Source organism: Copadichromis virginalis, linkage group LG14, assembly GCF_057382275.1.
Source record: "Copadichromis virginalis isolate Kocher_CV1m ecotype Utaka linkage group LG14, C_Virginalis_male_GT1.1, whole genome shotgun sequence".
Lineage (NCBI taxonomy): Eukaryota > Metazoa > Chordata > Actinopteri > Cichliformes > Cichlidae > Copadichromis > Copadichromis virginalis.
Window position 1 is genome coordinate 38,882,414 of NC_140631.1, and position 27,758 is coordinate 38,910,171.

At 40.7% G+C, this 27,758-nt stretch overlaps 1 pseudogene; it reads left to right on the forward strand.

Annotated features, from left to right (window-relative positions):
- Nucleotides 1–1,851: 1,851 nt before the first annotated feature.
- Nucleotides 1,852–27,545, forward strand: LOC146694603 (uncharacterized; annotated as a pseudogene).
- Nucleotides 27,546–27,758: the final 213 nt, after the last annotated feature.

Consider the following 27,758-nt stretch of genomic DNA (forward strand, 5'->3'; position numbering starts at 1 on the left):
CTTCTATAACACTTAGGATCTCAACTGCCTTTCACTCCAGGTGTTTCCTGTTGTTCTCACTATGAGGCCCAGGATCAGATGTGGCACATACTGAATACATCCTGTTCCTGTATCTGTAGGGATTTATACCAAATCTACACAAGTGGAAAAAATTAAGGTCATTTGTTGCAGAGAAAGGATTGATGGACAATGTGGAGGATATGTGGGAGGAAACGGACGTCAAACCACTGAAGTAAACATGTTTTCAGAGATAATGAAGAACTGCATGTGGGAAAGTGTACGAAACAGATAAAAGCCACGTGTGTGTGTGTGTGTGTGTGAGAGGGTCATTTTCTAAAGTATCAGATTATAAAGTCAAAGAGAAAACAACTTTACCATAAAAAACAGGCTGCGGAGCATCCACACTTCTTAAATCAGTAGTATATAACTGTCACATGTAAATGTGTAACAGCAGCAGTTATAACAGTCGTGATTGTGCTTTTGAATGCATGTCCAAGGTGTAGTTTATACCCTTGAGTAAGTATCTTGTTTGCATTTTATAGATATGATATTAATGTCATAGACGATGTTATAGAAGCACTCGCTTCTCTCTCTTTCTCGGCAGCTGTCGGAGGGGCTTTTTCAACCCAGGTACGTGATCCATGGTCCAATCAGCAGCCCACTGCACTTCAGTAGAGGAACAACCTGCAGAAATTCTTAAAACACAGGACAAAACACAAGCAGCTAACACAGACTTCTTATGGCAACTGTTGGGAGAAAGAAGTGATGAAACAGATGTCGGCTTTCTCACCCAACGGCGCGTACATGGACATGCCGTCGGGATGGAAAGCTGACAGCTCACAGATTCTGATGACGGCTCTACACTTTGTGTTTACGTCTTTTTTTGCGCTAGATTCTGAAGCTGCAGGTCTTATCACTCTCCAACCAAAATTAACTGAACCAGCAGCAAAAGAAGATCCCAACTACATTTCACAATTCGCGTCACATAAACACCGTCATGAATTCCCTACGTTAAGAAGTGGCTCGGCCTTCCAAAATGCCTCCGCAGCGCTAGACTCTACAGCGACGGGATACTGTCATTGCCTATTGCTAGTCTGGTAGAGGAGTTTAAATGTGCAAAAGTGAGGCTTGAGATGTCACTCATGGACTCCCGGGACCCCATAGTGAGAGGCACTGCTCCCACCTTGGAAAGGGGAGGAAGTGGACTCCAGCCACATCTGTGCTACAGGCCAAATCTGCTCTTCGCCATCGTGACGTGGTGGGTCACATCCAACAGGGCAGAGGAGGATTTGGTCTTGGAACAGTAACACCTCTGTGGCAACAGGCATCCGTAACCAAACGTCGGAAAATGGTGATGGTGGAGGTGCGTCAACAGGAGGAAACAGCCAGACATGCCAGAGCCGTAGCGCTGGCCAAGCAGGGTCACTGGATGAATTGGGAGAGTGTTGAAAAGAGGAACTCTCATGGAGTGAAATCTGAGGAATGGAGTCTAATAGACTAAGTTTCATCATCTGAGCGACATACGATGTGCTACCTTCCCCAATAAATCTGCAGCTGTGGTTTGGAAAGGACCCATCCTGCCCCCTGTGTACAGTCCCAGCAATACTCAAGCACATCTTGGTTGGTTGTAGGACTAGCCTTACTCAGGGCAGAGACACATGGAGACACAACCAGGTCCTCAGGTGTCTAGCCAAGAAAGTTGAGTGCAAGAGAAAATCCATCAACACTCAACCTTTCACAAACCAAGAGGATCGTCGGCCTTCATCAACATTTGTCCGGGAGGGAGACAAGCCGAGGAATAGCCCCTCAACCCCGGACCTGGGCCCGCTGAAGGTTGCCAGGGATTGGTAGATGCAAGTGGACTTGGATCAGAGGCTAATGTTTCCCTCAGACATCGTAACAACTACTCAGAGACCAGACCTCATCCTTTGGTCCAACTCCCGAAAACTTGCGTACGTCATTGAGCTGACGGTACCATGGGAGGAAGCAATTGAGCGTAAGAAGCTGCGGTATGCCAACTTGGCAGCTGAGGCAGAGGACAGAGGCTGGAAGATCAAGGTGCGCCAAGTGGAAGTGGGGTGCAGGGGCTTTGTTGCCAGTACAACAGCAAAACTGCTTAGAGAGATTGGGATCAGAGGACAGCGCAATGGCAGGCTATAAGAGAATTAGCTAACACTGCTGAGAGGACCAGTCACTGGCTATGGTTAAAAAGGGCTGACATCACTTTGGCAGCTAAGGCAGTCAGCTAACCGTGGCACACATGCCCAGGATGGATCATCCCGTGGAGGGCATGCCTCAGTAGAGGGCTCTTCTTCTCTTTCCTGGGAGGCAGTGGGGAGGTAGAGTGTACAGCCTGATCTGGTGGAGAGGTATGGGAAGCCAGATTGGGCGCCCCCCTTCCGGCTCTCCTCTCTGCTCTCTCCTATCTTGTCTCTTTTGTTTTACTTCTCTCCATCACCTTTTCTATCCCTTTAAAGAAGTGAGCCTCCATAAATGTTAAAGAGGTAAGTATTACTTGTCAGTAGCAAGGAATTGATAGAAGAAAATAAATTGTAGAAAACTAAACAGAAGAAAGAAGAGAAAAAACAATTTAACATAAACCAGTGACACACTCCAGGGCCTGATCAACCCTGGCAGAGCCTCCTTGGATGAGGGTGTCTAGTGATAAAGGCCGAAACACCTGATGATTCCAAGGTCCACTACTGACGATGTGTCCCAAAATTGAATATGATAATCTAGATCAGATCTCTAATCCCTACACATAACCAAGGAAGGTTAAAAAATGGCAGATTAGCCTGGGTAAAAGACCAAAAAACCCTGTTAAGTTCAGGCATACAACGATGTGTCCTGCTGGTAAAGTTTATGGGCTGCCTTTCCTCATAACAGCCATCCCTCAAGACTTTCGCTATTCGAAGCAGTGCATTATCAGGGATTGTAACATCTAGTCCTTTTACTGAACCACCACAATAAAATCCCACTTCCTGCTGAGCTCTCTCTCTCTCAGTGTACTTCAAGAACAGTTTCCCATCTAAACATCTCTCTTTTCTGCATTATTCGCTTGCTTATTCCACACCAGTCTACCTTTGTGTACAGCACTGTTGGCCGCTGTTTTTTTTAAATTTTTATTTAACTGTCTTCTTCTACTGCAGAATAGTTTTTAGGTTATCTGCTTTAAAAAGCCAGGCCAGGAAAATCTCCTTCATCTTTGTCTGTGTTTTATGTTCAGTTACTTTGACGCAAAGGCATCTGCTGTGATGCTTACACCTCTGATGAAGTGTCACAAGTGTCAGCTTTCTTTTTATAGATGTAAAAATATGGATATGTACTGATAAATGATCAGAATTATAATAATTTCTGACTGTCTGAGGCACAATTTCCCCAATCCAAATCAAATCGTGGATCGAATCGAATCAGGACCTTGTGAATTAGAATCGAATCGATTCTAGAAATCAGTGACGATACCCAGCCCTGGCGGAGCACTCACAGGCTTTGTGTATTAGTTGCTGTTTCCTAAAAACAATCAAGTGTTTGAATGAAATCCCTTTTCTCATTAAATGTCAAAGACCTAAATTTATAGTACTGAGGATTTTCCAGCCAGTTTGTGCAAAAATAACATTAAAAACTATAGTGGAACCCCCGACTTAGGAAATTAATTCATTCCCGAGGGTCTTTCGTAAGTCGAAAATTTTCGTAAGTCAAAGCACCCATCGCGTGTTTTGACTGAGGCGATGCTGAACGATCTGTTCATCCCAGTGTGGAGTCCATGCAACTCTGGCCCACAATAAATGAAAAACATAAAAATGACAAACAGTTTCCCTCAACAGCCACTTCAAAATCATACGTAATAGTGGGGTAAAACTGAAAGTATGAAGCAAAGTATAGTAAAAATAAACTACTGATAATTACTCAAAATATTTAAATCTTCACTAAGATGGGTCAATTACAAAACACATATTCATAAAAAAGTAACTTTTCCCAGGATAGCTGAAAACACTATTTAACGTGCCGCCTTAGGTGACGAACTCATTATAAACATAACACAAAATCTCTAACATTTACACGTACCTAAAAGACAAAATGCAGCAGCAGGCCTCTCTGCTGTGGAGGGTGAGGAGTGACAAAATGAATTAATTAAATACACCATTAAATAATTAATTAAATGCCCATTCGTTTCATTTACAACATTTACTAAATTATTTATTTCAATTTTTAATTAATTATTGACACGTTTGATTAATTATTTAATGATGAATTTGTCATACATCTGTGTTCATGAATTCATTTTATCTGTCAGCCTTATCCATCAAGCTCAGGGGGCGGGGTTAATGCTGCCACTGCAGCTTGTCTAACATCTGATTGGTTACCCTGCAAAGTAAGTGAAGACAGGGCCTAAATAATCAATTGCTATGAACTGGTGTGTGGACTTGGGGCAGCCAGGTATCCCAGAATGCATTTCAAAACACAATGTTTTCTACAGTCATTGGAGCAATCGTGCTGGCGCCCTAAAATGTAAGTAAAGTTTTAAAATACCGCGTTTTTCTGTCACCAACTACATTTTTAATAATTTTTTAGCCACAAATGTAGTAATGTAATCTTCACGTTTGTTCAGGTTGTGAAAATTCAGCACAGGCGATGTTTTCGGTGATGTCGCTAGCTCTGCTAACAGTCAGCTGACAGAGTGTACTGAGCTCACAGCCCCGGTGTTCTAGCTTAGCTGATTTTGACAATAACTGGGAAGATTAACATAAAGTGACTGACCTGGGTTAAAGATGACAAACAGGATTTAAAAGGCAGTTAGAAAACTACAGAGCACTTTATCAGTGGCTGATTATCCAATCACTGGCACACAGCTTTAAAACCACTGAGTTTTAGCTCTCAGTGGTTAAACATTGGACTCAATTCACTCAGGTTCTGTCTGTCAGGTTTCGCTTACTTCGCTGTTTTATTTACAGCTGAGCAAATCGGTTTCGCACAGATTAAAGTTAAGTTTCATGACTGTGTAGTTTTACTGAAGTTTATTGTCTCACTGGCACACATGTTAGACTGAAACATTCGGTTTTCTTTATCTGGTGTTCGTATGTGTTACGTTTTTTTCTTTTTAATCGTGAATTTTGAATTAAAACTAACATTAAAAATCTTTTTTATACGAGGATGTCAATGGAAAATTGTACTTAGTAGTCAGTATAAGCTTTTAATGATATAAGTTTACATGTGATAGAACACTGCATGATGACCTTTGTATGACTTAGACTGTTGTCCACTATAAGATTTGTTTCTGTTTTATAAATTCTTTCCCACAGCGATAATAGCTGAACAAGCAGTTTATCTCCTACCAGGAAGAGGAGAGCTGGACACTTTTATCAGCGCTCCCTCACAAGAAGAGGGGCCGCGTCCTTCAGAATCACACACACACACACACACACACACACACACACACACACATACGCACATACATACGCACCAACATTCCTCTGTCTATTCACTATTGTATTACTTTTGCATATAAATAAAAACCAGGGCAGTGGCAGAGCGCACATCGCAGGGCCCCCACTCTGGTGTGAGCGTTCTGTGATCGCCCTTGCAAGTAAAAACTGCAGCGTGTGTGTCTCCACTCACGGAGGACAGAAGAGGAACGAGAAAGCACATTTTCCACCGAGAGGAGCAGCATCTGAACCAGCATGCTGATCATGAAGACTCCAGTCTGTCCAGAAATATCCACTGTTTAATATTTATTCAACTGTAGAATTTTCTGAGTTTACTAAAATAAAAATAAAATCAGAGTAACATCTGATTTGTGTGGGGTGTTTTCTTTTTCTCTCTCTTTTTTTTAAATGATGTTCATGTTCCTTTTAACTCTCAAAGGCTTCTTAGAAACTATGAAAGACAAAACACATCGTGCAGACTTCTGGATGTTAGAAGAAAACTAATACTGATGGGTTTCACAGTGTCAAACAAGTCTGATGAAGTTAAACCTAAGAGTTGCTACATGACAGAAACACCAATATTATCTCTTTTAATAAAGTTTACACGTGTATACACAGGTCACGCTGATTATTGAACAGAAAGCACAAAGATCAGGTGTTAATCTGATTTATTTGCTCTCTCCTCCTTTTTAATATTCGTTATAATTCAGAAATGGCGACTGAAACAAGTAGATATAACCCTAGGAAATGAAGCCGGTGTACCGTCAGCTGGGGTCATGAGAGCTGGGCTGGGCAGACATCCAGGAAATCCACAAAATCAGCACTTCTGCAAAGAGGCTCTATCTTAAAAAACGCTACATCCTCGGCTAAAAAAATATTAAAAGTATATTTGGTGACACACAAACAGAGTACTTCAAAGCACAGTTCAGTTAGGGGGCAGGGATAGCTCAGTAGGTAAAGTGGTCACCCCATGATCGGAAGGTCGGCGGTTCGAATCCACTTAACGATTACCCTGAGGTACCCCTGAGCAAGGTACCGTCCCTACACACTGCTCCCCGGGCGCCTGCTTAGTGGGCTGCCCACTGCTTCACTGAGTGAATGGGTCAAATGCAGAGAAAAACAAGTAAGTTCCCCATGGGGATCAATAAAGTATCCATTATTATTATTTTCTACATGTTCATAATTGTTGCTGAGAAACGCCCTGTTAAATTTGTATTATTTATTGTCATTTATGCTTAGAAATATTTAACCATATATGCTTAGAGGTGTATAATCGATTGTGTAGTGATAGGATGTGTGATCCTTAATAGTCTGCAAAGGCTTTGTGTGCATTCCAGAGTGTTCTGGCTTTCACACCTACATTCTGGGAGCATGGGAGAGGTCGTACCTTCTCTTATTGTTTTATGGTCGGATAAACGTGTCTATATCTGTTTTAGGCTAAGTGCCTTTTGTTTAGATGAACTGTTGGACTTCCAAACCAGCAGGGTTAGGGAAGTCGTTTATGGGGTCACACTCTGACAACACACACACACACACACACACACACACACACACACACACACACACACACACACACACACACAGGCAAGGTACTCTTTGTGTGTATGTAGACGTCATATGTTAATGAACCTATGTATATTCATGTAACCTCAATAAAAGAGCAGTGTTACGGGGGAGTGGACGAGAGCGACTGGGGTCAAGCGAAGGAACGGCGCTTGTCGTGGTTCTCTCCCTCATGCATGAGTAACGTGAAGAACTTTGCCTACTTGGTGTTTAATGCTTTTTTCTGTGTAGTTGAATTGTCCTTAACGTTCCAGTGAATAGGTTTATGCTACAAACTTATCACACCCGCTGAAGGAATGGCCACCAGCCTGAAGCAATGGTTTTGACTCAAACAGCGTTAACCCCGCCCTCTGAGTTTGATGGGTGAAGCTGATGGATAAAAATAAATCAAGAACACAGCTGCAGGGTCAGGAGTGCCAAAATGAACAAAAAAAAAAAACATAATTAAATAATGAATTAAATGTTTTGTATAATTAATTAAAAATTGAGCTTGTGGGGATAGGTTAATTGGATAATCCAAATTGCCACTAGGTGTGAATGTGAGTGTGAATGGTTGTCTGTCCCTGTGTGTTGGCCCTGCGACAGACTGGCGACCTGTCCAGGGTGTACCCCGCCTCTCGCCCTATGACAGCTGGGATAGGCTCCAGCGCCCCCCGCGACCCTGAAAAGGATAAGCGGAAGCGAATGGATGAATGGAATTAAAAATTGAATACATAAATGAAATTAATGGGTATCTATTAATTATTGCCACATTTAATTAATTATTAATGGTGTATTAATTAATTAATTTTGTCACTCCTGACCCTCCATACTCTTGATCCCTGCATCCCTTCATCAGCACATTGCGGGCATTTAGCCCTAAGAAGTAATACTTAGTAAAGCAAAATACACCAAACTTATAATTTAGTAAAGGGGGAGGATTACTGGCTGTGCGCCCCAGGGTGGCTGTGGCTACAATGCCATCACCAGTGTGTGAATGGGTGGATGACTGGATATGTAAAGCGCTTTGGGGTCCTTAGGGACTAGTAAAGCGCTATATAAATACAGGCCATTAATTTGCACCATGAAGCCCTGCTCTCACAAACTTGCATAGATGTAACATTGTCTGTGAAGTTAGATTTAAGAGAGAAGTCCTTGACGTTTTTACAACAGAACGTGACGTCATCAGGTTGGTGGGTTGGCTGCAGCTCATAGACTTACATTATATTAGAAAACCAGTGAACCTCAGTGGAAAACAAGATTAAAACTAACAAGTCTAAGGGGGGTCACTTTGGTGCTCCCCCTGGCTACAGCAAAGAGTTTCATGTTAAGAAACCAAAGATGTACTGTCCACTTTCACTCTGTGTCTCCTAAACAGTCAGTGTTTCCTCGTTGTTTGGCTAGCTGTGAAACGGGAAAATCCACCTGTTGGCTGTAATGTTCATGCAGGTGGCAGCAGGGAAAGTGGATATTTATTATTCAACATGCGTCTGAGCTTATATTGACATCATAGGAGGTAAACTCTGTCGTGGAAGTAGGTTTCCATCTAAGTTAATGTCAGCTGTGACAGTTCTAACAGTTGTGCTGCTTGTTGTAGATCAGAAATAAATATAAACAGCTTATATTAAGTTGTGCCCAGTAGCTCAGCAGATACTCTAAAGCTCATGATGTAATGAGGAAAAGAAAACAGGCTGATATCCAGATTGACGTTTTGGAAACTGATTTTGCTTCTGCAGCATCCTGTGTGCAATCCTGTTAGAATATGTCTGATCAGGGCGATGGTTGGATCCTGTTAAATACCCCAATTCTTTGATCTTTGGGCTGAAAGAAGAACAACACTTGGTGTTTAATGCTCAATCAACAATCTCTTTATACCATACAACCCTTTAGGCATAAACGTCTGGATGGGAGATTTGCACAGGAGGTGGAGTTTTCCATCTACCCAGCTCCCCAAGTGTCCACCGCTGTGGTTGAGCCATACAACTCCATCCTGACCACCCACTCCACCCTAGAGCACTCTGACTGTGCCTTCATGGTAGATAACGAGATGACATCTGCCGTAGGAACCTCGATATCGCGCGTCCTACCTACACCAACCTGAACAGGTTGATCAGCCAGATTGTGTCCTCCATCACTGCTTCGCTCCGCTTCGATGGCGCCCTCAATGTTGATCTGACAGAGTTCCAGACCAACTTGGTGCCCTACCCTCGTATCCATTTCCCCCTGGCCACCTACGCCCCCGTCATCTCTGCAGAGAAAGCTTATCACGAGCAGCTAACTGTATCAGAAATCACAAACGCTTACTTCGAGCCAGCCAATCAGATGGTGAAATGTGACCCTCGCCACGGCAAGTACATAGCCTGCTGCCTTTTGTACCGTGGCGAAGTGGTGCCCAAAGATGTCAACGCTGCCATTGCTACCATCAAAACCAAGCGCACCATCCAGTTCGTGGACTGGTGCCCCACCGGTTTCAAGGTTGGCATCAACTACCAGCCACCCACTGTGGTTCCTGGTGGAGACCTGGCCAAGGTCCAGAGGGCTGTGTGTATGCTGAGCAACACCACCGCTATTGCTGAGGCCTGGGCATGACTTGACCACAAGTTTGACTTGATGTACGCCAAGCGTGCATTTGTTCACTGGTATGTGGGTGAGGGAATGGAGGAGGGTGAGTTTTCTGAGGCTAGAGAGGACATGGCAGCTCTAGAGAAGGATTATGAAGAGGTTGGAGTTGACTCTGTTGATGGGGAGGGAGATGAGGAAGGTGAGGAGTAGGTTCATTGCAATAAAATCATCAAAGTTATGCAAGTTCGCTCAGAAGCACTGTTACGTTCTACCAAATCTTGTTACACATTCCTGTGTATATTTTTCAACTTTAAATAAATGTGTTTGAAAATGTGTTTTAATGCTATGTGAGAGTGTAACATGGAGACATGACCACTTTGTTTTGTAGTTCTGTTCTTTCAATATCAGCACTTTCTTTTATTAAGGTGCTGCTTAATAAAGAGTACATGAGCTGTTTAATCACTGGTATGCTTAATTTTCACCCCCCAAAATCTAGAAAAGAAAGTTAACCGCCAGGTTAATTCTGAATAAAGTAAAATAACGTAAATAAATTAAAATATAATAATTTAACATTATAATAACTAAAAGCGACATTTTTAGTGAATCTATATCTTTCTTAACCCCCCTAGTTCACAAAGCCTTTACTCTTCGGGCGCCCCTCATCCCCCGTTTTTTTCCTTTTTTTTTTTTTTTTAAAAAAAAAAAAAAAAAAAAAAAGCTTCCGGAAGTCACCGCTTGTTGAACTAAATACTGTCAGGACATGAAACAAACCACCTTTTAACAAACAGATAAGAAAAACAGAAGAAAAATCGTGTTTTTTCGTCTTTTTAGTCAGACTAGCTGCTTTGTTTTTGTGAGAAGTTGTCTCCTTGTACATTTTTCAGTTGCATGAAAGACAGGTCAGTAATGTGGTATAAAAAGAGCATCTTAGAAAGGAAGAGTTTCATCAACCTATAAAAACTGCGTCTTTAAATTGTGAAAAAAAATCAGAATAACATCCCTCAATGTAAAATTGTAAAGGCTTGAATATCTCATAATCTACAATACATAACATCATCAATGCATTATGAGAATGTGGAGGAATCTCTGTGCGCAAGGGACAAAGCCCAAAATCAACATTGCAGTCCTGTGATTTTCAGGCCTTAATATAGCACTGCATTACAAAAAAGTATGCCTGTGTCATGGAAATCACTGCATGGGAACACTTGCAGAAATTGCTGTATGTGAATCATAATCATAATTTACTGTGCCAACGACAAATCCAAGTTAAAGAAAAAGAAGAACATGGTCCAGGAACACCACCATCTTCTCTGGGCAAAATGCATTTAAAATGCAGAAATTGAAAAACTTTTCTATGGTCAGATCAATTCTCTGGACTAAAGAAGAGATGGGCCTTCTAAAGGTTACACTTCTGATGGTATGGGTGTGCATTACTGACCATGAAATTGGCAACTTGCACATCTGGAAAGGCACCATCAATGCTGATAGTTATATACAGATTTTAGAGCAATGCTCTAAATGTTGATGACATTTTTTCAGAGAATTTGTTGCATAAGACTGATAAATAACATACTGGCTCTATTACAGCAGTGTGGCTTCATAGTAGAAGAGTCTTTTTTTTAGATCAGTTGCTGCCATCAAATTTAAAATGGGCTAATATTTGTCTTTAAAAGGTACATTTTCTCAGTTTAAACACTTGGTATGTTTTCTCTGTTTTTTTGTGAATTGTTTATGAGTTCAAGAGCTTTTCATTTGGGGCTGTTTTTCATCTGCCTGAAACACACTTGCTTCCACAAAAAAGCCTCTCTAACCTTATGGCTGATTTAGTCCAATATACAATAATGTTACATTCTGCTTGATATTAGGGTTGCTAAGGTTTCATTTGAAACTTCTGTCGATACAAGTGATTGCTCAAAATGAATTTTAGTGGCAGCCCTGTGACATACTAGCGACCTGTCCAAGGTATATCCTGCCTGTCACCCTATGGTAGCTCGAATAGGCTCCAGCACCCCTTCAACCCTGAATTGGATAAATAGAGGTGAATGGATGGAGATTTTAGTTGCCACTATATCAGCCCACCTTATGGCACATCATTTAGAGAGGGAGCTGCTGCTGCTTTGCTCTGTATGGCTCTTTCTAAAATTAAGCCCATGTGTTTCATTGTGGTAATTTGTGCTGTCTTTTTTTTTTTTTTTTTCCTTTTAAATGAGGAGATGAGGAAGGTGAGGAGTAGGTTCATTGCAATAAAATCATCAAAGTTATGCAAGTTCGCTCAGAAGCACTGTTACGTTGTTCTACCAAATCTTGTTACACATTCCTGTGTATATTTTTCAACTTTAAATAAATGTGTTTGAAAATGTGTTTTAATGCTATGTGAGAGTGTAACATGGAGACATGACCACTTTGTTTTGTAGTTCTGTTCTTTCAATATCAGCACTTTCTTTTATTAAGGTGCTGCTTAATAAAGAGTACATGAGCTGTTTAATCACTGGTATGCTTAATTTTCACCCCCCAAAATCTAGAAAAGAAAGTTAACCGCCAGGTTAATTCTGAATAAAGTAAAATAACGTAAATAAATTAAAATATAATAATTTAACATTATAATAACTAAAAGCGACATTTTTAGTGAATCTATATCTTTCTTAACCCCCCTAGTTCACAAAGCCTTAAAGTTTACTCTTCGGGCGCCCCTCATCCCCCGTTTTTTTCCGCCAAAATTATCCACACCCACTGCCGCGCTATGCATTCTGGGATATATTGGGCCACGAAGTCTACACCGCCACATCCTTAAAATTCAGGGAAATGAAGGACGCATTTGAGGGCCGGATTTCGAGCAGCCTTCGAAGTGGGACAGCCTTCGTCGCGTCGCTGTGACGTAATCGGCCTTAAAATGCGGCCTTTAAGGCTGCAGACCCTGAATTGGGAAACAGCCATAGCCTAACATATGAAACAGGAAAAGACGGCCGTGTAATCCCTTTATTTCCCTTGAGAGAGAAATGGATCTGAAACCACAGAAATCAGAGTGTTTGCAGAGTGCAGACACACAGATAATGAAGACATGCTGCTCGGAAATGTTAGATACAGATAAAAATGGTGTGTGTGTGTGTGTGTGTGTGTGTGTGTGTGTGTGTACTGAGCCAAGATTGCAAAACAGCCCAACTGCCTCAGTAATTATGGACCTTATAGTCCTTACAAACACTGTTTCACTAACTTCATTAAACATTTTACATACATATGTCAATGCTGTATAATTTACAGCAAACGCCGTGAACGCAGCGGTGCACGAGCCACTGCAGTGGAGCTCACGTACAGCTTTGTGGGCTCAAAATGTGGTTATAAATATTTTGTACTTGTACTTTTGTATGTGTAAAAAGAATTTGTGTGTGTGTGTAAAAAAGATTTGTATGTGGACTTAGCCAAAAAAAAAACGTGTGAATCTCTGCAAGTTACAAGTACGAATTTTGACCCTATTTTTCTTCCTTTCATCTGATTGGTCAATGTCATGTCAATCACAAATGTAACAATCCAATCAGAGAACAGATGGGTTTGGCTGTCGGAGGGGAGCTTTTTTGAACTGCGGGTTATTACTCTATAATATTACTTACTCTAATATTACTAATAATAATTATTAGTAATATTAATTATTAATTATCTAATAATATACTAATCTAATATTACTTACACCGCACTTTACAGTTATTTATTTGTAAAAAATGTTTGGAATCGTATGATTTTTGTTCCACTTCTCACATGTTCACCACTTTGTGTTGGTCTTTCACGTGGAATTCCAATAAAGTTGATTCATGTTTGCGGCTGTAATGTGACAAAATGTGGAAAAGTTTAAGGGGGCCGAACACTTTTGCAAGCCACTGTAAAGAACTTGGAAAGAAAAGCACCAGGCATCCAGATGTTTTTCTTCTCCATAAAGGTGTATTTAAAAAAAGCACAGCAAATTATAATATTACAGCAGATGTGTGACCTTAAAGGTTTCTGGCTGAAAAAAGGTCACTGATCAAACTGATTCTTGCTGGCTGAGTGCAAAAAACATTTTAATCAGATTCTCTGCAGGAAAATTTGAAAACATTTCCTCATAACTTCTCAGTATTCACTTATCAGCATTCAGTCAAACGTTCGTTTACGGGTGTAGCTAAAAAAAACTGCTAATAACTGACTTTCCACAGCAGTTGTTTGGTCGGACACAGTGAGAGATGTAATCTGTTACTCTTCATGTGAGAAAGAAGGTGTCTCTGAGATGTACTAATAGTGTGTTAGTTCCAAATAGTAAATTAGTGAATGTATTTCATGGCAGTTTGATTATTCTGGGACAAACAGTGCAGTCTTCCTCAAAGCATCACTGTGAATGTAATCATATAATGTTAAAAATATAATAACAGTCTTTTTATTATTGGTCAATGAAATAAATAAATCCTCTTTATTATCAGAGTGAAAACAGACTTCCACAAACGAACGTCAACTGATGACTCCATAATTATTCAGCCCTTCAAAGGTGACTGACCTACTTCAACAGCCAAAATCACATATTTCTGGAAGGTCCACTCACTGGTTATTCAGCATGCCAGGCTGCAGTTACACCATGCAGACAAAAGAGCACTCGGAGCAAGTTAAAGGAAAGTTTATTCAAAAGTAGCAGTCTGGGAATGGAGACAGAGGAGTTCACTTAAATCTGTCATCATGAAACGGAAGCAATCAAATCTGCCTAAATCTGACACTCAAAGGTAAACTGGATACCTGGCTGACCATCACGTTCACGACCAGGTGAGGACGGATCAAAGATCAGGAGTCGATTTCAGGCTTGGGCTTGCTTTCATCATATTAGTCCAATCCAATCCAACTTTATTTATAGAGTACGTTAAAACCAACATGGTTGAACAAAGTGCTTTCCATCACAAAAACTGAGATAAAAGTTAAAAAAAACATAAACAGACAAAGAAAGTGAAATAACAATAAAATAAATACATAAATGAAAAAAAGATTTCAAAATTAAATCCTTAAATATATTAAATATTAAAACTAGTGCTGTCAGTGTTAATCTCATTAAAATGATGTTAACGCCACGCGGCAAATCTCCGTTAGTGAATTAACTGTCATGATTCGGCTGTGTGGCAGGCGGGAGGAGGACCCAATCGCAAGATTCACAAACACGGGGATGAACTCAAAAGGAGCTTTATTGCTGACAGGCAGAACATAGGAAATACAGAACTCAACTAAACTGGGAATCAATAAACTAACACTTGTAGGGAGACACAGGGAATCCACACAGCAATGAGGGAGAACGCGACACAGAACCGAGGAAGACGCAGACATCAATACACAGAGGGTTAACGAGGGAAGTGGGAGCACACGGGGAACACAGGTGACACTGATAATCATAACAAGACACGGCAGGAGTGAACACCACACTGGCGGGAGACGGGCAAAGTAAAACAGGAAGTACAGAGGTTCAGACAGGAGGAGAGAGAGCACGGGGAAAACACAGACATAACGGACTGGGGAAACATGGAACAACCACAAAGGGAGACGAGGGCTCATAAATACACAGAGGGGAGCACAGGGGGTGAGAGTCACAAAGGAAAAGCACTCAGGGAACAACACAACAGGGCAACTCAGGAAACAGAGCCTAAACAGGGAACAAAATACAAACATACAAGAAAACTAAGAACACTGGGCCAACATGGCCCAGGACCATGACATTAACGCAGATCGTGTGGTTGTTTGCTGACAACAGAAAAAAAACATCAAAGGAGAAAAGTTGCATCTAAGAACACGTTTTTTTCTTACTGATGCTCATTAGTGAAACACAAAGACATTAGACAAAAATGAAACTTTAGACCCTCTCTTCCCCCAACAGAAGTCAAAGGGATCTTCCAGGAATAGTGACACTATTTTCTGGAGAAGTGATTGGTCAGTACGTCGTGATTTCATACCTGCTGATCTCTAATCTGGAACCTAACCGGCACCAGCAGAGTAAAAGACACTAAACAGCTAAATTGAATCAAGCATAAAAACATTTTACGCATCAAGACAAGTCATATGATCTGTGAATTTCCCTTTTTTTGATTGGTCAGATGCTGCCAACACCTCCCTTGCCTTGTGAAGGTGCATGAGAAACCCTGGATTAACTTTGCTAACCAGCGGTTATCCTGATCACGACTGTTAGTGTAAGTGAATCCAGATGATGGAAAGAAAACTTGGGCATGCTGAAATCACTTCGTAGTATGTGCCCCAGGGTTCAAAGGCCATCCAGTCGCACCATAACTAGAACATGGGAACACTAATGTTGTTTCTCCTTTTACAGTCATAATCTGCATTCATGAATGTTAAAAATGATTTTATTAGAAATGTATTTTGAAACAGAAGAGGTGTTTCAGTTAAGATAACACAGAACTACTTCAGTGATAGTGGACGAGATCTTTCCACTGCTGTGCAGTCCAGATGTACAGCTCACAGACTGATGGCAACCTCTCAGAAAACACGAGTTACAGTAGTAGTGATAAACAGTGAGACAAAGATCCTCTGCTGAAGCAGAAAAGGTTTTATATATTTCCTATGTAACCTGCAGGGGTGATTCTCAAGTCTGTTGTAGTGATGGGATTTCCGGCTCTTTTTAGAGAACCGGCTCTTTCGGTTCGGCTCACTAAAAAGAGCCGGCTCTTTCTGCTCCGAACCGGCTCTTCAGGTTGTTTTGTTGCTTTAATTAATTTATTGTTAACAATATTATAAAATTATGCACAAAAGGAATTACTAATGTAAAAAAAGAGTGGTTTTATTTATATATGTTTATATATAAATATATGCGGTGGTCCCTAGAGACAAAACACGTACAAACTCCAAGACACATTTCTAGCATGAACTGAACTTCCAAAGCAGAGCTACTAGATCACTTAAATTACACAATTGAAAGCATATGTGTATTCTTTGCGTATTTATACACAGGCACTCATATATATTCAAATAATTAAAAAAAAAAAGTTCATTTACCTGTTATTACCACACACCAAATCCGGTTGTTGGTACTTGCTGGCTTGTGTAGCCACTCCGTAACAAAAGTTCAACACTGCCCGTAGCATCCTGGAGCACTTCTGTTGTCTTTTGTACGTGTTTTGAGTTTTTACGTGTTTTGGAGTTTGTACGTGTTTTGGAGTTTGTACGTGTTTTGGAGTTTTTACGTGTTTTTACGTGTTTTGGAGTTTTTACGTGTTTTGGAGTTTGCACATGTTTTTACGTGTTTTGGAGTTTGTACATGTTTTTACGTGTTTTGGAGTTTGTACATGCTTCAGAGTTCGTACGTGATTTGAAGTTTGTATGTGCTTTGTCTCTAGGGGCCACTGTAAATATACTTTTATTTATTCACTCCACATAAAATGTAATAAATAAATCATATAATACAAAAATCAACTATTCACATTTCAACTTTTAACTATTTAAATTTTCACCTTTTTCCTTTTACAAATTTAAAGTGAAACAACACAAAACACTGCAAACCACAACACAATTAAATATAAATTAAAATATGAAAACAAAAAGAAACATGCACATTATCTGTCATATGGGCCAGCATGAATAAACTTAATGAATCCTTTATCATCTGCAACCGAAAATAGTTGTGGATGATTACTAGTGATGTTCAATACTCGAGAATCACTTTACTGACTCGTGAATCATGATTCACAAGCCCAACTGACTCACTGACTCATCCCTGTTGCTGTTAGCAAACTAATTCCATTAGTAGAAATATATCTAGCTTATAATTAAAATTGTGGGGGGAAAAACAACAGCCAGTTTCGTAACAAAAGCATTTCTGCTCTGAACTGAAAGAAAAACCCCTGAGTAGAAGCTAACATCAAGAAAATAGCTCCTCGGTTCACAGTAGCATCGCGCTGCTAACATGCTAACAGCACATTTGAGCTACTCACCCCCTCCCTTCCTGTGCTGAATCAAAGAGCGAGTGAACGAATCACTCAGGACTCACTAACCCCCTCCCTCCTGTGCTGAATCAAAGAGCGAGTGAACAAATCACTCAGGACTCACTAACCCCCTCCCTCCTGTGCTGAATCAAAGAGCGAGTGAACGAATCACTCAGGACTCACTCACCCCCTCCCTCCTGTGCTGAATCATAGAGCGAGCGAACGAATCACTCACTCACCCCTGTCACTACCCGATCCGTACCGGAAACCCGATCGGTACCCCGCATGCGCGAAAGGTGTCTACTTCCGGTCGTAGCATGTTACGATAGTTATGGGTCAGAGTATCTGTTAAGATGTTAAGAATAATAAGTATATCTTAAAATGTTTGCAATAATGAAGCATTTCGGTACAATGTAGACAAAAACGAAAAAATAAAAAGATAGTTACGGATCGGGACTCCCCGATCCTTACTGCGCATGTGCAAAGTCGGACCGTACAAATCGGGTCTACCCGATCCGTACCGCGCATGTGCAGATGTTTTCTTCTTCTTCTGTTCGTTTAATGGCAGTTTACTCCCCAGTGTACGAGGATACTGCCACCTGCTGACCGAGCAAATGAACCCTATTGTAAACTGAATTGGCGTCATTACAAACGTGTGTTAAATTTGATTTAGTGAAAGTCGAGTGTGTTTATGCTTGTCTGTGTGGAGAGGATTGACTGGAATAGTGATGATGATGTCCGCTATCACTGTCAATTGTCAGTAAACACTTAATCCGGCTGATGAATCTTCACGTCAATGTTATTAAGTCTGTAATTAGGCGCGATTCTTCTTATTTTACGGCGCTGTTGTTCAATCGGGGGACGCTCTCTGTTGAGGAGAAAAGCATGAATTTGTTTGTATACGGAGGTGTCCATTGTTTAAATGTCCCGGGCAGTCGAAAAGGAGGCAGAGCTGTTGAGAAATGCTAGGAGCTAACTGGGCGCTAACCGTACCATTCAAATATATTGAATGTCGCAATGTTGGCAAAGAGAGGAAGTGACGTAAGATTTGCGCATGCGGGGTACCGATCGGGTTTCCGGTACGGATCGGGTAGTAACAACCCCCTCCCTCCTTGCTCACAGCTTCTTCTTCTTCTTGGTTGGCAACCAATGTTAAGGCGCATTACCGCCCCCTGGCTCACAGCGCAGTGGACATTTAGATGAGAAAATATATATTTGACACACTTAAGGAAAATACTAATAAAATACAAATAAACAAAATAAATGTTTATTAAGCACTTTTGATAAGAAATTGCTTAATTTTAGAAATGATTTTGCTCTTTGTTCTCTATAAAATAGTTGGTTTTTTGTTTTTGTTTTTTTTAATCATTCACCTTAGCAGTGGGATTTACATGAAAAGGGAAACCAATTAAGTTTGAGTGAAAATGTAAAATGTTTGCACTCTCTGGTCAACTGACTCAGTGAATCAAATGACTCAAAACACCCGATTCACTTTGGTGAGTGACTCATTAACACTCGATTCAGTAAAAAGAATCAAATTTACCATCACTAATGATTACTATACCTTTCTAATGTGACGTTGTTGTTCCTGGCTCTCTTTCTCTCTCTCCCCCTCTGGATCTGTTCCTGTGCTACTGAGTGTAATTACCGCCCCTCCCCCCCTCTGCCCAGCGTAAAGCACAAGGCTCGCTTGCTGAGTGAAGCAGAAAAAAAGAGAGAGGCTGAGAGACAGAAAAAAACCCACGCGTCGTTCACGTCAAAGAACCGGCTCTAAGAGCCATTTCGTTCGCGAACGACCCATCACTAGTCTGTTGGAGCCCAGGCAAAAAGGGACAGGGACACCTGACAGCCCAGTGTGCCCAGCAGAGCTGACATGACGGCTGTTTCAACTGAATCACACACTCTGCTTGCCAGAGGTGAGTGAGTGGAGTCATGTGGGGTCCCTTTAGGGAAGTCAGGTCCAGCGTACCGCCACTGCAGACTCTGCACATTATCGCTGCTGTAGACTCAAATTGTGCTAACAGTGCATTGTGGGTTGTGTTGTATCCGAATCTGCTGGCTGGCATCTTTTTCTCAATCCTGCCAAACTCCGCCCCTTTCATGTAAGCTTGCAGGGAAGACCCTGTGTTAGAGAACTGATAACAAACTGTGTGACAGTTTATCCTGATAACAAACGTTAGGGTACGTGAATCCAGATGATGGAAAGATAGCCCGGGTCTGTTGATGAGTCTCCACTTAAACACTGACGTTGTTTGTGTTTCCTGGAGTCCCGTCAGTCCTGTAAACCAGCGTCCCCAACCTTTTTTGTGCCACGGACCTACAATATTCTCAAGGACCGGCCTTTAAGGTGTCGAGGATAAATACAACAAAATAAAACCAGTACCGCTGCCAAAAAAAGAAGAGTTATTCAAAACACATGAGAAAAGACCCAGGAAAACAGAGTTAATGATTAAAAAAGATTTTAAAAAATAATGCTTAAAAATTCAAAGTTTTTCATTAAAATATTTTAATTAAAATAAAATATTTAAAAAAAAAAATTTAAACTCTACCACCAAAAATCAAAAAATAAAAATAACTAGAAAAAAATTGCATTTCCTGCGAAAATGCTGTGTGGATGCCTTTATGCTGAGGATGTCTGCTGAAAAAAGCTGAAAAAGTTGAAAAAAAAAACAAAAAAAAATTGCCCTGAGCAGGATTCGAACCTGGCCCTTCTGGTACTCAAGGGAGGTTCTCATCTCACTGCGCCACAGAAATTCTCACAAAGAAGAGGTGGAGAGACTGACAATTGTGCTGAAATGAGCAGAAGAGGCTTAGAATTGTGCTGATAAGAGGTGGAAAGGCTGAAAATGTTTCAGAAGAGGTGAATAAGCAGAATTTGGGCAGAAAAGAGGTGAAAACTCTGAATATTTTGCTGAAAAGGGTTCAATCAGCAAAATTTCTTCTGAAAAGAGTTCAATCAGCAGAATTTTGCTGAAAAATGTTTTTTTCTGAAAACAGCAGAAAAAACTGAAAATTTTGCTGAAAAGAGTTGAATGAGCAGAATTCTGCTGAAAAGAGGTTTTTGCTGAAAACAGCTGAAAAAGCTGGTATTTGTGCTGAAAACAGCAGAAAAAACTCCAAATTTTGCTGAAAAGAGTTCAATCAGAAGAATTCTGCTGAAAAGAGGATAAGTGGTGAAAAAACTCAAAATTGTGCTGAAAAGGGGTGAAAAAGCTTAAATTTGTGTTGAAAAGAGTTAAAAAAGTTTAAGTATTGACTGAAAGAAATGTTGCCATAAGCGGGATTTGAACCCGGGCCACCCAGTCTGAGAACGGACGCTCATCTCACTGAGCTAAAACACAGGTCAAGCCGGCAAGGAAAATCAGTGAGGCCACTGATGATATGGCAGAAATGGGCAAAAAATATTGCAAAAAAAATTCAATATCTCAAAAAGTATAGAAGTTATGAGCAACAAAAGTCATAGCCGGCATTAGCAGAAAGAGCAGAATTTTTTAAAGTTTGAATGGCGAAAATCGGATGAAAACTGTGGGAGTAGTTCCACGGCGAAAAGTGTACGGAAACACCCGGAATAATAAAGAATAAAGAGAAACAGGAACTCAATAGTGTGGATGCCCATTGAGGGCATCCACACAATAATAAATGATGATAACATGTATTGATTATGTTGCTCTTTGTTTGATTTCTCTTCTGTTTTTTTTCTCCATACAGGTGATCCAGGTGTTTTGTTTGTTTTTCTTTTTGTTCCTTCCCCCCTTTCTCATCATCTCTTCTCCCCTCTGTTTTTCTTTCTCTCCCTCTTTCTTTCATTCTTTCCTTCTCCCTGTCCTTTCCCCCAGTCATGTCTGTCCCGTCTGTAACAACTGATAATAAAATAAAATAAATACACAATTATAATAAAGGTCAATCAAATGGACCAACATGGCATCTTTCTTGGCCTTCAAACAACAATTCTGATGGCTAAAGATCCAAATGGGACAGGCAAATAAATAAATAAATAAATGATGATAACCATGTGCAGCTTCTCTCGTCTTCCATTTTTCCCTGATGTGTTTCACTCAACATCAGACACGTGTTAAAGTGTGTTGGCTGCATATTAAGTTCAAAATGCTGATGAGCTCTGATCCAGTTGACTGATATACTCTGCTCTACATCCTGCACTGAAATATGAGGATTGTGTGTTTATTAAAATTAAAAATCATCACGGAGTCATTGACAGAAGAGCATCAATGTTCAGCCTGTTAAATTATATTTAGATATTTTTATTTCAGAAATGATTCCTAATAAAAATGGAGAATATAAAAACACAATCAAAGCAGTAAAGTCCATATTATGAAGTGTTTGCTGTATCAGACAATCATGTTTCCAGTCTGCTGCATCACAACAATTGAAATGCAAATATAAATGATTCACAACAATGAAAACAATATAGTGCAGATAAACATGGTGCTGTAATGAATCTGCTCTTAAACACATTAACAAAATACATTTTCCAAGAGAGATGATAATGATTCACATCAGAGTGAAGAACGAATACATTTACAACTGGTTTCTAACATTTCTTATAGATCGAACTGATCACTGATAGAAACAGAAGAATATTCAAAATGATACTCTGAGAGATACATGAATGAGATATGGATAAACATCAAATCACATAAAACAAAAAGCACAAAATCACTATAACTGAAATAAAATATGAGCAGAAATATAGAAGAATTAAGTCAAAAGATAGAAAAAGGCTAAATGTTTAAAATATATAATCACATAAGAGACTGAACCGTCCAGTCAGGTCACAGATTCATATCTACAATAATATTTTTGTTTGTTTTTATTTTGATTTAATCACTTCTATGTATTATTATTATTATTATTATTATTATTATTATTATTATAAGCATATTAAGTGTGTGTTTGTGCTGAAAGCTGCTCTCCTCTCCTGGTTTTCTGTATCACACAGACCACAACAACACAAAGCATCACCTGCAGACCGCTGAGCAGTATCCACCTGACTCTGTAGAAGGTCGAGTAAACCCCAAAGGGCTCTCTGTGGATCAGAACAAATGTTTCTGCTGACACACACTCATACTCTGACTTAAAACCTGCACACACATACTCTCCTGCATCTTCCAGTGAGACATTAGAGATTATCAGGCTGTCACGGGAACAAGTGATTCTATTGTCACTGCAGAAGTCAATATCGTACACAATTTTGCCTTCTGTTTGGATCAACTTAATGAACATAAAGCCCGAAGTACTATTTTCCCAATCATCAGAGCATCTCATAGTGACTTCATCTCCCTCTGAGAAAACCTTTACTGCAGGTGGACCAAATTTAGGGCACACCAAAAGCCAGTACGAATGTATTACTTTTTCACCTACACAGCTGTAGATACCTGAATCATTTAACATTAGTGATGGAAGTACCAGCGAGACGTTTTGACCAAGTTCTTGATCAATAATGTCGGGAACTGCATCCATCCACCAAACTGGGGGCTGGTCATGAATGGGGTCCATGAAGGGACACTCCAGCACAGCTGTGTCTCCCTCTGAAGCATAACGTAGCTTTGTATGTTTGGTCAAACGTACAGAGTAAGTGCTCACACACTGCTGTTGGTTCATCAACAGGCAGATGTAAGACGTTGGTTGTGTGTTGACATGAAGAAGTGATGTGTTTGTCACCTGCAGGAAACTTTCTTGGACTTTATTCACCTTCAAAATTCTGTCTTCGAAACTACTCAGCCCGGCTTGTTGTTGCCACTCCCCGTAATGTCTGATCCAACGCACCGTCAGATTCTCACCTGCTCCTTTACATTGTACGTCTACAGTAGAATCAGAAGCTATGATAGATTCTTCCCCCCTTACTGTCTTACACACAGTCAGGCTGATGTTTCTCTCATATGTCACGCTGCCCTGAGTCCAGCACACATCTTGGTACAGTCCAGAGTCTGAGTGGGTCAGGTTGTTGAGAGTAAATGAAGGAGAACCATGAAATGTCTCAGGAAATGAGAGTCGTCCTGTCAGGTCTTCATGTACTGTGAAGTTTCTGTTCCAGGGGTCAGAGATGTTCCACAGGACCAGAGTATCTTCACCAACACGTCTGGAGGTGATGCAGGAGCTGTTTTGATCTGGGAGCTTGAACTGTAAAGAGCCTCCTTCTTCTCTTATGGCGATAAATTCTTCTGCATGAATGTTGCTGATGAGAGTGAACAGCAGGGAGAAGCAGAGCTGTGCGACTGCAGCCATCCTGCTCAGAGGTCTCCTGGTGAGTGTCGTACAAGCACTGACACTGCTCGCTTCATGAGCTTCCTGTTTGTGGTTGGAGGAGGAACGCCACTTCTTTATCACATCATCAAGGAACACTTTGAAGCATTTGGGTCGATATCACGCCGTATATCTGCTTTCACTCTTCACAAGCCAAAGTGTGGACACGTTTTTTTTTACACTTCGTTGCATGGGTCCAGGGGTATCAAACATGTGGCCTGGAGCACAGAACCGGCCAGTCACAGTGTCCAATCTGAACCATTACAAGTGAGATAAAGTCAGCTTTACCACACAGCCATGAATATTTATGAAAATCCTTTCTAAACTATTTAAAACTTTTTGAATAGTTTTTTAGTTTCAAAAACAACTAAAAAAATGTTGTTTCCTATGTGATCCTTCATAAAACATCACATATTTTGAAACATAATTCAGGGTTTGGTTTGGTCTAAGTAAGCAGAGAAGTCCAGGCATCCAGTTTCCATGCAGATGTTTACATGAAGCTCATCATCTGATGATGAAACTTACTTTGCACCCAAGCAGCCCAACCAGAAATTGAAAGTGTACATGCATCAAGGGACAGAGCGCATCCCGTCAATAGGTCCAAAGTGCAATCGAGGCTAATCCCATGATCTTCTTATTTTCTTGTAGACCGAAGTTGAAAATCTGGCAGTATTTATTTTTGTGATTTTTTTTTCACTCTCAGCCGTCCTTCTCCTGTATTTGGGTCTGTTTGTTAATTTATTTCAATCATGTAAACAATATACAGGTACATTTAGCAAAGAAAATTAGAGAAAAAAATACTATACAAAATAAAGTTAATACATTTCAATATTGCTTCTGTTGTGATTCAGTTACATGTCGAAAGGGAGAGGGAAGAAGTACACACTTATTTAATCGCACCCCTTTGCCATAAGTTATCCGTCAACATTTAGTCAGCTTCCTTACTGATATAATCTGTAATAAAAATAGTGAACAGATTTCTGATATAATATATACTATAATATCACATCAGGAAATTTTCTAAATAGTGACAATTCACTTAATTTCAACATTTTCCCTTTTCTTTATAGCTCAAGAAGATCATATCTTTATAACTCTTTTTGAACTGTTTTATGTTTGGATATTGCTTCAATTTCATATTCAAACTGTTCCACAGCTTCACTCCATGCACAGAAACACAAAAGCTTTTTCCTGTTGCACGTACCTTCCCTGTTTTGAAGTTACAAAAACCCCTTAAATTATAACTTACTCCTTTAAAAAAATCATACTCTGAATATAATCTGGCAGTTGAACCGGTGAACAGTAGAGAATATGAAGTGATGTCCCGTGTGATACCTGCTTTGCCTTGTTTAGTACTGCAATGCTTCGTGATACTTTGGAATGAATATATCTTACGTGAGCACTCCAGTTTTTCATCTATTATTACCCCCAGAAATTTATTTTCACTGACTCTTTCAATATCAACACCATCCATCCATCTTCATCCACTTTATCCGAGGCCGGGTCGCGGGGGCAGCAGCCTAAGCAGAAAGGCCCAGACCTCCCTCTCCCCAGCCACCTCCTCCAGCTTATCCGGGGGAACACCAAAGCGTTCCCAGGCCAGCCGAGAGATATAATCTCTCCAGCGTGTCCTGGGTCTGCCTGCTGGGCATTCCCAGTTATGTAAAAATAGAAAACAATGATCCACGCTGCAGTTTCACACCTTGCATTTCCATCCACTGGGACAAATTGGACCCTTTGCCATCCTACTTATGGGGGATTTTAATATTATTTAAATAAACTGCCAAACGTGTTTTGAATTTGCCCTAAAATAAAGTCATTAAAAAAATTTCCACTTGGAGTTAAAGTGGACATTAAACACCACATGTATAAAGATTAATTTGCACCATGAAGCCCTGCTGTCACAAACTTGCATAGATGTAACATTGTCTGTGAAGTTAGATTTAAGAGAGAAGTCCTTGAAGTTTTTACAACAGAACGTGACGTCATCAGGTTGGTGGGTTGGCTGCGGCTCATAGACTTACATTATATTAGAAAACCAGTGAACCTCAGTGGAAAACAAGATTAAAACTAACAAGTCTAAGGGGGGGTCACTTTGGTGCTCCCCCTGGCTACAGCAAAGAGTTTCATGTTAAGAAACCAAAGATGTACTGTCCACTTTCACTCTGTGTCTCCTAAACAGTCAGTGTTTCCTCGTTGTTTGGCTAGCTGTGAAACGGGAAAATCCACCTGTTGGCTGTAATGTTCATGCAGGTGGCAGCAGGGAAAGTGGATATTTGTTATTCAACATGCGTCTGAGCTTATATTGACACCATAGGAGGTAAACTCTGTCGTGGAAGTAGGTTTCCATCTAAGTTAATGCCAGCTGTGACAGTTCTAACAGTTGTGCTGCTTGTTGTAGATCAGAAATAAATATAAACAGCTTATATTAAGTTGTGCCCAGTAGCTCAGCAGATACTCTAAAGCTCATGATGTAATGAGGAAAAGAAAACAGGCTGATATCCAGATTGACGTTTTGGAAACTGATTTTGCTTCTGCAGCATCCTGTGTGCAATCCTGTTAGAATATGTCTGATCAGGGCGATGGTTGGATCCTGTTAAATACCCCAATTCTTTGATCTTTGGGCTGAAAGAAGAACAACACTTGGTGTTTAATGCTCAATCAACAATCTCTTTAGACCATACAACCCTTTAGGCATAAACGTCCGGATGGGAGATTTGCACAGGAGGTGGAGTTTTCCATCTACCCAGCTCCCCAAGTGTCCACTGCTGTGGTTGAGCCATACAACTCCATCCTGACCACCCACACCACCCTAGAGCACTCTGACTGTGCCTTCATGGTAGATAACGAGGCAATCTATGACATCTGCCGTAGGAACCTCGATATCGAGCGTCCTTCCTACACCAACCTGAACAGGTTGATCAGCCAGATTGTGTCCTCCATCACTGCTTCGCTCCGCTTCGATGGCGCCCTCAATGTTGATCTGACAGAGTTCCAGACCAACTTGGTGCCCTACCCTCGTATCCATTTCCCCCTGGCCACCTACGCCCCCGTCATCTCTGCAGAGAAAGCTTATCACGAGCAGTTAACTGTATCAGAAATCACAAACGCTTGCTTCGAGCCAGCCAATCAGATGGTGAAATGTGACCCTCGCCACGGCAAGTACATGGCCTGCTGCCTTTTGTACCGTGGCGATGTGGTGCCCAAAGATGTCAACGCTGCCATTGCTACCATCAAAACCAAGCGCACCATCCAGTTCGTGGACTGGTGCCCCACCGGTTTCAAGGTCGGCATCAACTACCAGCCACCCACTGTGGTTCCTGGTGGAGACCTGGCCAAGGTCCAGAGGGCTGTGTGTATGCTGAGCAACACCACCGCCATCGCTGAGGCCTGGGCACGACTTGACCACAAGTTTGACTTGATGTACGCCAAGCGTGCATTTGTTCACTGGTATGTGGGTGAGGGAATGGAGGAGCGTGAGTTTTCTGAGGCTAGAGAGGACATGGCAGCTCTAGAGAAGGATTATGAAGAGGTTGGAGTTGACTCTGTTGATGGGGAGGGAGATGAGGAAGGTGAGGAGTAGGTTCATTGCAATAAAATCATCAAAGTTATGCAAGTTCGCTCAGAAGCACTGTTACGTTCTACCAAATCTTGTTACACATTCCTGTGTATATTTTTCAACTTTAAATAAATGTGTTTGAAAATGTGTTTTAATGCTATGTGAGAGTGTAACATGGAGACATGACCACTTTGTTTTGTAGTTCTGTTCTTTCAATATCAGCACTTTCTTTTATTAAGGTGCTGCTTAATAAAGAGTACATGAGCTGTTTAATCACTGCTATGCTTAATTTTAACCCTCCAAAATCTAGAAAAGAAAGTTAACCGCTAGGTTAATTCTGAATAAAGTAAAATAACGTAAATAAATTACAAATATAATAATTTAACATTATAATAACTAAAAGCGACATTTTTAGTGAATCTATATCTTTCTTAACCCCCCTAGTTCACAAAGCCTTAAAGTTTACTCTTCGGGCGCCCCTCATCC